The sequence below is a fragment of the Malania oleifera genome, chromosome 2, assembly GCF_029873635.1.
Source record: "Malania oleifera isolate guangnan ecotype guangnan chromosome 2, ASM2987363v1, whole genome shotgun sequence".
Classification (NCBI taxonomy): Eukaryota; Viridiplantae; Streptophyta; class Magnoliopsida; order Santalales; family Ximeniaceae; genus Malania; species Malania oleifera.
This window is the reverse complement of record NC_080418.1, coordinates 9460728-9470291: the sequence shown is the minus strand read 5'-3', so window position 1 is coordinate 9470291 and position 9564 is coordinate 9460728.

Genomic DNA, 9564 nt, shown 5'->3' with positions numbered 1-9564 from the left:
TCGACAAGGGTACGTGTCTTGTCGACGAGGAATTACCGAGAGGGATTCTTCGCATAACTAAAATTTTTCGATGAGTTGGCTGTCTCGTTGAGGAACTTTGTACTGGTACTCGTCAACAAATCCCTGCGTATAAATAGTGGATTTCTTTTATTTCAGCGCGACTTTCTTGAATCTTCTCCTTCTCTCTCTAAGAACTTCAGCCATACTTGTAGCGACCCGAATAATTATAATATTTAAATAATATTAGAGAGAGAGGAAATAGAAATTGGAAGGGATAAAGAAAGAGGCAGCAGGCCTCGTCGATGAACGCAAAGTTACAATTGGGCTTGTCGACGAGTGTACATTTCGTCAACGAGAAAATACCGAAGAACAAACCTCTCATTCTTGAATTTCGACGACGAGGCTTGCTGCCTCTCTCTTTATCCCTTCCAATTTCTATTTCATCCCTCTCTAATATCATTTAAATATTATAATTATTTAGGTCACTACATTACAACCTAGTTAGCTCTGATACCAAGTTGTCACACCCCGAACTCGAAAATGGGACCCAGGGGTGAAAATGTAATCCAACCTGTACCTTTATCATACAAACGACATAGGAAAATAGATGAGGGTCTGACCCCATAGGGTTCCCAGGCACCCAGTACATATTCACATACAATCATATACGCAGCGGAAAAAGGTTTTTCTATATACATATAGTACCATACCAGAGTCTATACAACAGGAGTCCAAGCTCCGTAGTACAAAACATAACCCGGTTATCCACCATAATCCAAAATTACAACCTAAGCACAAAAATCCTAGTACTTACCCAAGTGCTATCCGCGGTACACTGACCACTACGCTCTTACACCCAGAATTTAGCTCCGATTACTCGAAGGACCTGAAAATATGTACGTACAGCAAGGGTGAGACACCTCTCAGTAAGGAAGAATACATGTTATATCGGTATGTGGAATTTGAGTGTTATCATGACGCAACATATACATAGTTAAATGTAGTTCCAGTACTAATTTCACAATAGTGCATACACGCATACACACATGATCAAGCAATCCCGGTGTCGTCACACCCTTCGACCCGAAGCCAGTTTGTGATATCCGGCATCGACCCATAGTCGACCCGCGATGCACGGCGCCACTGGCACATGGCTAGTCCCAGACTCCCATGGCATCGTATCAGTGTAAACTGGTGGATTCACACCCTTCAGTGATCAGTCGGTAAGGCTCACGCTCTCGAATATAGAGTCAGACACTCTTTCCAAACATGGCCGACGATTTCATATGCCCTCGGATATAGAGTCGGATACTCTCAGTACCTGGAATAAATTCATAACCCCGTTCGTACTCGCATTTAAACCAAAATACAACACATGCATACTCATATAAACAAACAAACCACACCCATTTGGTAATCTAAAATCATGGTTTTCCAAACACATACAGTTAAACAAGTTAGGGCATGGCCATCCTTATAACATAGTATAAATCACCATATACATTTAGTTTTCAACAAAACTAGGGATGCAACCCGATAATCCCTTTTTTCCAAAGCTGTAATCATAAAAAATCCATAGTTTTACCTGTTAGATCCCCCCAAATGACTAACCAAAATGCACACAGGACCATGGACTACAGTTCCACCAAGTTCGATTTCAAAAATAACCGACATAAATTGAATCCCCTTACCTTTCCCCCAAATAACAAATCCCAAACTCTAAGGCTCCTAAATAGCGAACCGAATTCCAAAACCTACAAATCCCAGTACAGATGGTACTCACAACACTGTTTTCTCCAAAACTACCAGATCAGAATTGAAAACAAAGCCTTACCTCGATTTTATGCCAAAACCTGAAAATGGCCGAACCGAAAATTTGATTTGTAGAACTTGTAGAGAATCCTTCCACGATCCTTGTGGTAACTTCGGATTAACGATTCTCACTTCCTACGACAAAGAAATCTAAAGAGACGGAGAGTAGGAAAAGTTTCTAGAGAGATAGAGAGACAAAATGAGATTTCTTAGCTCAGAAGTAATGAAAATATCTATTTATAGCCCTTTGACTCGGCCACTTCTCGTCGATGAATTGCATCCTTGTCAACGAGGCCTTATAGCCTTCTTATCTATGAGACCATGACCTCATCCATGAGCTTGGGATTTTTGGATTTTCGAAACCCCTCGGCTTGTCCTCGTGGACGAGCTTTGAATTTCGTCGCACTTCTTAATACCTCTCGGCTTCTCTTCGTCGACGAGCCCCTGAAACTCATTGCTGAGTATCCTTAAGAATTTGTGGACAAACCCTGGATTCATTGATGAGGCCTGCTTAGTTTACCTTTTTGCCCCTCTTTTAATTAATTAAACCCACGTATCACGGTTCGGGTTCTTACATCCTCCCCTCCTTACAAAAATTTCATCCTCAAAATTTGCCATCTTTCATTCACAAACTCATTCATACAATTGAACACATACACGCAACTATAGAGAGAAATAATATCAGAGAGGGAGGAAATAGAATTTGGAAGGGATAAAGAAAGAGGCAGTAGCGCTCGTTGATGAAGTTACAATTGGGCTCGTCGACGAGTGTACATTTCGTTGATGAGAAAATACCAAAGAGCAAACCTCTCATTCTTGAATTTCGTCGATGAGAAATAGAGTTCATCAACGAACTTCCTTCATGACCTCGTCGAAGAGGTGACATGGCTCGTCGACGAAGGCCGCAGTATAAATAGTTCTAAACTAGATTTTTTGACAAAATTTCAGCGCAGAATCCTCCCTTCTCTCTCCCTACAGTTCCCCAACCTTCTCTCTATTTTTTTGGGTCCATTCTTCGCCGGATCAACGATCCGAAGCCACCATGACACTCTTGGGGAAATTCTCTGCAAACCTGCTAGAGTGGATCATGGGTGGGTCGAGTTTGGAATTCGTCCCAGATCCAGGGTAAGACTTTCTACTCAATATTTGACTTCTTGTGAGTTGTAAAAAGTGTAGTATGCGTAGAAATACTGAAGTTTAATTCTGGGGAATGTCGTTTTCTAGGTGTTGATCGGGGAACCCTACGGGTGCAGGACTGTTTTCTTAGGGGCTTTTTCAGGAATCAAGTAAGGGGATAAACTAAGTTAGTTATTTTATGAAAATATATTATGTTATTACAACATTTGATTTAGGAATAAATATATATTTATATATGTTTTATATTTGGAAAATATTGTTGAAAATGATGGTATGTTAAATATAGGAAAAACCTATTTCGTGTGGCATGAGTAGAATTTATAATGAAATACTGTTTTTTAGGAATATGATAAAGACATAGATTTTTATAATGAAAAACTGGCGTACGAGTCGAGATTTTTATATGATTTTCTGGCGTACGGGCCGAGTTATGGATATATTTGTCGGCGTACGGGCCGAGCTATGGTAAAATATGAAATACTGGCGTACGAGCCGATGATTTTCATGATATACGTATATATGCAAAATGATATGATGATATTGATTTGGTAATTAATGGTATGAAATATTCATGTATCACAGTTTCATTATATGCTATATGTTATCAGAACTTGGTTGGCTTGGTTTAAGCTAGCATTTGTACGGTACCGATACTATGTGTTCATGATTTATCATGATATTTGTGTTAACGTTGCTGTACAGAGTGGTGTGAGATTGGATGGTTGATGTGGTTTTAAGAAGTGTGAGCGCCCGTGGTGTACGGACCAGGTTTGGCAGACCCATTGGACTTACAGACTATACTTTTGACTTGGCAGTGGTCGGCCAACCATTGTCAGGTCCTGCCTTCGTGCCACACAACCCAATCATGTGGGGGTAATACATGACAACAGCCAGCTAACCTACCAGGATTGTTTTTGTATTATTATTATATGAGATGAGTTATGCTATGAGAATACAGTATGTTCTGTCATGTATGATTATACATGTTTTCCCTAGAAATATATATACATTTTACTGGTTATGTTCATGATTATATATATATCACAGAAATGCTCATGTTGTCACACACTAGTGTTAGTTTATTTCCCTTACTGAGAGGTGTCTCACCCCAAAATTTTATAAACATTTCAGGAGCCCCTGATAGGAGAGCGGGTAAAGCTCCTCTAATATAGTATTGTTGATCTGCCCTCTTTGAAGGGTAAGTTTTTGTGGGGATGATTGGATTTTGTGGGAAATGTTCCTAGGTTTTTTTTTTCTTTTTTTCTTTTTGGGATGTGTATATAATAGATGTAGCAACTGTGGTATTGTGATGGATGGTTTTGTACTTATGATATTATGATAGTGTGTTTCCTACTGCTTAGGCTTCCGTTATGTGTTTCTGATGTATCCCTGATACCCACGGGTTCAAGTGGAATATGATCTGCTGGATTTATTATATGAGTTTTATTGTATTATGGAAAAAAATATACATAGAAATTAAGCAAGTCATTACAATACTACCTTCTCTCTTCTTTTTCAAGTCGGATTTAGCTCAGTTCGACGATAAGAAGCTACCAAGGGACTCCTGGGAAGATTCTCTACAATATCGGCGGAGTGGATCTTTGATTTGAGTAGTTTGGGAAACATCCCAAAACCAAGGTAAGTGAATTATTTTGGAATTTCTTTAACAAAAATTATCCTTTGGAGCTTAGGAAGTACTATAGGAATATTATACTAAGATTTGAGGAACTTGGAATTTTGGATTTCAGGGTCTCGTTTTGTTAATTTTGGATCGAATTTCGAGGAGCAGGTAAAGGGAAATATTTTATAATGACTTTTTAATAATTTTAAATGAGTAGTTTCGAGTATAAATTTATATATATATATATATATATATATATATATAGGTATAATTTTCTAAACCTTGATGGTATTGAAATGTTGTTTTTTGATAAATAAATTATATTGGGAAAAATCGTGTGGTTGAAACCATTTTTGATAAATTAAATGATTGTGGACATTGTGGAATGAAGAATTATTGAAAATGCGAATATTGTTTGATTTTGAATTCTGGCTGGTGGAATATGCTGATGTGGTGTTTAATTGTGGTAGAATTATGGATATGTTGATTGATTGGTTGTTGTTGATTTGTGTTCTGGTTCATGTAAATTACGATATAGCGTTAGCAGTGGTATGATGAGGTCGTTATATCATACCTGGTATAACCGTCATATAACGTTGGCAGTGGTATGAGGAGGTCATTATATGGACGTTTATATTGGGAGGTAAACATTGGCAGTGGTATGAGGAGGTTGTTTTCCTATTTACTTTGAACGGAGTGGTTGTGTTGTAACTTGTGTGGTTTGGTTAGTCCTGTGTGGACTAGTCCTATGTAGACATTTACGCTGTGATTTGGTTAGTCTTGTGTGGACCAGTTATGTTTGGACATTTATGCCATGATTTGGTTAGTCTTGTGTGGACATTTTGGCTATGTTTTGGCTAGTCTTGTATGGACCAGTCCTGTGTGGACATTTGTGTTGTGATTTGTTAGGGTCTTGTGTGGACAATTACATGATATGTGGATATAAATCCTGTGTGGGTAAAAATTGGAAACTTTATAAATATTCTATGTGGATTGATTGTGATATGGGTATAAGTGTGACTTTAATTAATTAAATATTTAGGGTAAAGTAGATTACACCACCCGAGGGCTTGCTGAGAAAGGTGAGTACTCTGGTAATTAATTGTGGGTACCAGAGTAGAGGGAAGCCATGTGTATGAGCAGGTGATCTTCCCTATTCTCAGTGACTTTACCTGAATACATAACCTGAGGGCTTATTGAGAAAGGTGAGTGCCCTAGTGTTAGCACTAGAGCAGAGGGAAACTACTCTTATGGGTAGGTAGATTTCTCTATTCTTGGGAATTACCAATAAAATATTGATGATTGTGGAATGTGGTTGGTGGGCAAAGCCGTTTGCTTCGTGCGATTATGGGCACTAAATTTTGGATTACTTGTGGATCTTGGATGAATTTTGGATAGACATTTTAATTGTATATTAAACACTTTAGCCACACACTGTTATAAACTATTTCTTCCTTACTAAGAGGTGTCTCACTCTGTCATATGTTAAATCTTTTCAGGTTATCCGGGTGATCGAGGTTAGATAGCTCCAGGGCAAGGTAGTTTTGTGAGTGAGACTTAAACGGTTATGTTTTAGTTTTTATGCCTTATTAAATTTTTGTCAGGTTTTGTATTATAGAGAACGTGGATGTGTGAAATGAGTTTGATGATGTATAATTATAGAACTCTGGTATATTATGTTCGAGGTTGCTTTATTATTATCCACTGTGTTAATGGTATCATAGACACGTGTCGGTCTTTTAACACTCTAGGCCCCACATGGCAGGTTCGGGATGTTACATTTGGTATCAGAGCATAACTTTTACGACCTCAAAATTTACATCATCATTTATATATATATATATATATATATATATATATATATTAACTGTTCTAATACCCCCTGCTATGGAACTCGAGCCTCAGAAGGCACCGGGGTAAATCTGAATATCAAATCATACCTATGCAGCGGAAATGTAATCCATACATCCATACACATCATACAATACCAGGGATCTGTATTTCCAAACCATACAATATAATACATCTCTCTCCAAAATATTTGTCCCAAAACACAAAACCATGCACAAACTTACCCTTTAATCCAGGGTAATCAAATAAACTCTCTATCCGCGAGCCTGGTCAGCTCGCCTAGCTGGCTCACCTGAAAAATGTTAAAGTCATGGGGTGAGTCGACGCTTAGTAAGTGGAAATATGCTATTACTAGTGTGTGGCGACTAAGTTGCATATTGTTAAAATAATAACTGAACTGTAATGAAATAGTAAATCTGTAAAGCATGTCCATCATTTTCACAATTTAAAATATAACTGTACCATCTGTATTTTCAACTTTTCATACTGCTAATATCATATTATACTCATAAGATACTATAAAATTGTATACATATACATAACTGTGCTTTATCCCTAGAACTCTGCATGTCATGATTTGACCCCTCATGACAGGGTTGTGCAGCCTGTAGGCTGGACTTAATCTGGTCAGCCCTCCAGATAAGTCAATATACTCTACACTACCTTAGCCTGGCCAAACTGCATACTCTCTTAGGCACATGACTAGCTGCGACCTTGTCAAACTAGCCCCCTCAACCTAGTGTACTAGGGAGCTACATCCTCTCCAAGCAAAGTTTGATAGTACCCACACACTATCTGAGATATGTGGTTGCACTCTATTCTATATATAGCAATGGTACCATGCTCTGTATTCTTTATCTATATATGTATGTAATCATTCCTCAGGGATCTGATACTATATATATACATATATACTCTTTTACTATTTTCATCATGTTTCCAAAATTACTATAACGCTATCTTTTGTACTGTAAATACTGTAATCTCTATATGCTGTATTTGTAGCATCTTGATGCTATCTCTGTATATCTTTTTGTATACTCTGTTTGTATACTCTGTCTATATACTCTGTCTGTTTACTTTGTATGTTATGGTAATAGGAAACATGACATACTATAAATACTGTATATACTGTTCTAAATAAAGTTGTAATATACTGATCTGTGTAAAACTGTAATATACTATTTTGGATAAATATTTGTGATATACTAGTCTGTATAAAACTATAACATACTGATATGAGTAAAACTGTAATATACTGTCTATATCTGTGTATTCAGTATAGTATGATATACTGTAAAAACTATATAAGTTTTTCATCACATAAATATCTACTCAGGCCACACAAGCATTTAAAACTCATATTCTGTAAAACTGGGTAATAAGCTGGTATATACATATGTGTAAAATCTCTGATAACATTATAAAAATTCCTAACATAGCATATTTCCCTTACCTTATCTCTGACAGGTCCCTCACTGAACTCAGCTTTACACCTGCAGGGTTCTTCACTCAACACCCTGAAAACAACATCCCCCAAAACAAAATATCAGTATTTCTTCGTGTATTGTATTTCTTATAACTAAGGGAAAGACAAATACTAAATAAAATGCCTTACCCTGATATTGGGATGAAATTCAAACCAACTCCACCAACGATTAGCTCCAGCAGACTTGCAAAAAACTTCGCCAAGAGCGTCATGGTGGCTTCAGATCGTCAATCCGGCATAAAACAGACCCGGAATCAAAGAGAGAAGGAGGAAGATGCATTGTAAAGAGAGAAAGAGGGGCTTTGCGCTGAAAATTTGTCTAAAAATATGGGTTTTCACTATTTATAGAGTCGGATTCATCGACGAGACACGTCACCTCGTCGACGAGTCCTTTAAGAATTTCGTTGTCAAACTTCCTCCCTCGTCGACGAATTTTAGATTGTCCCAAAAACCCTTTTCAGTATCTTCTCGTAGACAATGCGTGGCTTCGTCGACAAGGTCCTCTTGTGCGCTCGTCGACGAACATAGGGAGTTCGTCAACGAGGCCCTGTGTGTTATTCCATCCAAAGTGCAATGTCATCGACGAACGCTTCGTGTCCGTCGACGAAGTTCTACTGCCTCCGTCTATTTCTGTTTCCATTTCCCCCACCTCTTCATTATTTAAAAACCATTATTTTTCGGGTCATTACAATAACGGTCTTGCGGAGTTTAGGGGGATTAATACCAGAGTATAGGTTTGAATTGAATAAGGGTAGGAATGGGTAGAATAGGGTATTGACAAGAGTTTAAGGTTATTTCGTAATTTGGAAGCAGAAATCCCTTGACGGACTTCTGTGATTTTATGAATCAGTCAACGGTTTCAGAAAATCACGGTAAATCCATTGACGGTGATGTTTCCGAGTTATGAAACCAAGATTTGGAATTTAAATATTAGAAGTTCAGATGATTGTGGATAAATGGATGTTGGATGTTTAATTGAGGATATGGATATTAATTTGGTTTTTCGTTATGATGTGTATGTCAGATATATAAAAATGTGGAGATTCTAAAATTTCCTTTGTTGTACATTTATATTTAGGGATGGATCCTAGAGGCAAGGGCATGGATGAAGGAGGAGGAAGCGAAATGGGAGCTTCCAGCGGGGATGAGGTTGACACCTCTCGGCTATTATAAGGAATAGCTCGTCAGGTTAGAGAAGAAATGAGACGAGATTTTAGGGGAACAAGCTATCCACCAATGCACCAGGGTTGTACCATTGACCAATTTACGCGTTTGAAACCCTCGTCTTTTGAGGGTGGCACCGATCCGATTAAGGTTGAGATATGGATGCAAGAAATGGAGAAAATCCTGGCCGTGTTGAATTGTACTGAGGAGCAGAAGGTCCTCTTTGCCACCTTTAAACTAGCTGGAGAAGCTGAATGGTGGTGGCATGCGATGAAACTAATAGTGGGCAGTACCTATAGCTATGACCTGGGGTCACTTCAAGCACATTTTCTACAACCGATATTTTCCCACCACCACCAGAAATGCAAAGGCGAAAGAATTTTTCAGCTTGACTCAGGGGCGCCTCACAGTTCAGCAGTACGCTGCTAAATTTATGGAGTTATCTCATTTTGCACCTTCTGTGGTTCCAAATGAATATCAGAAGGCGATG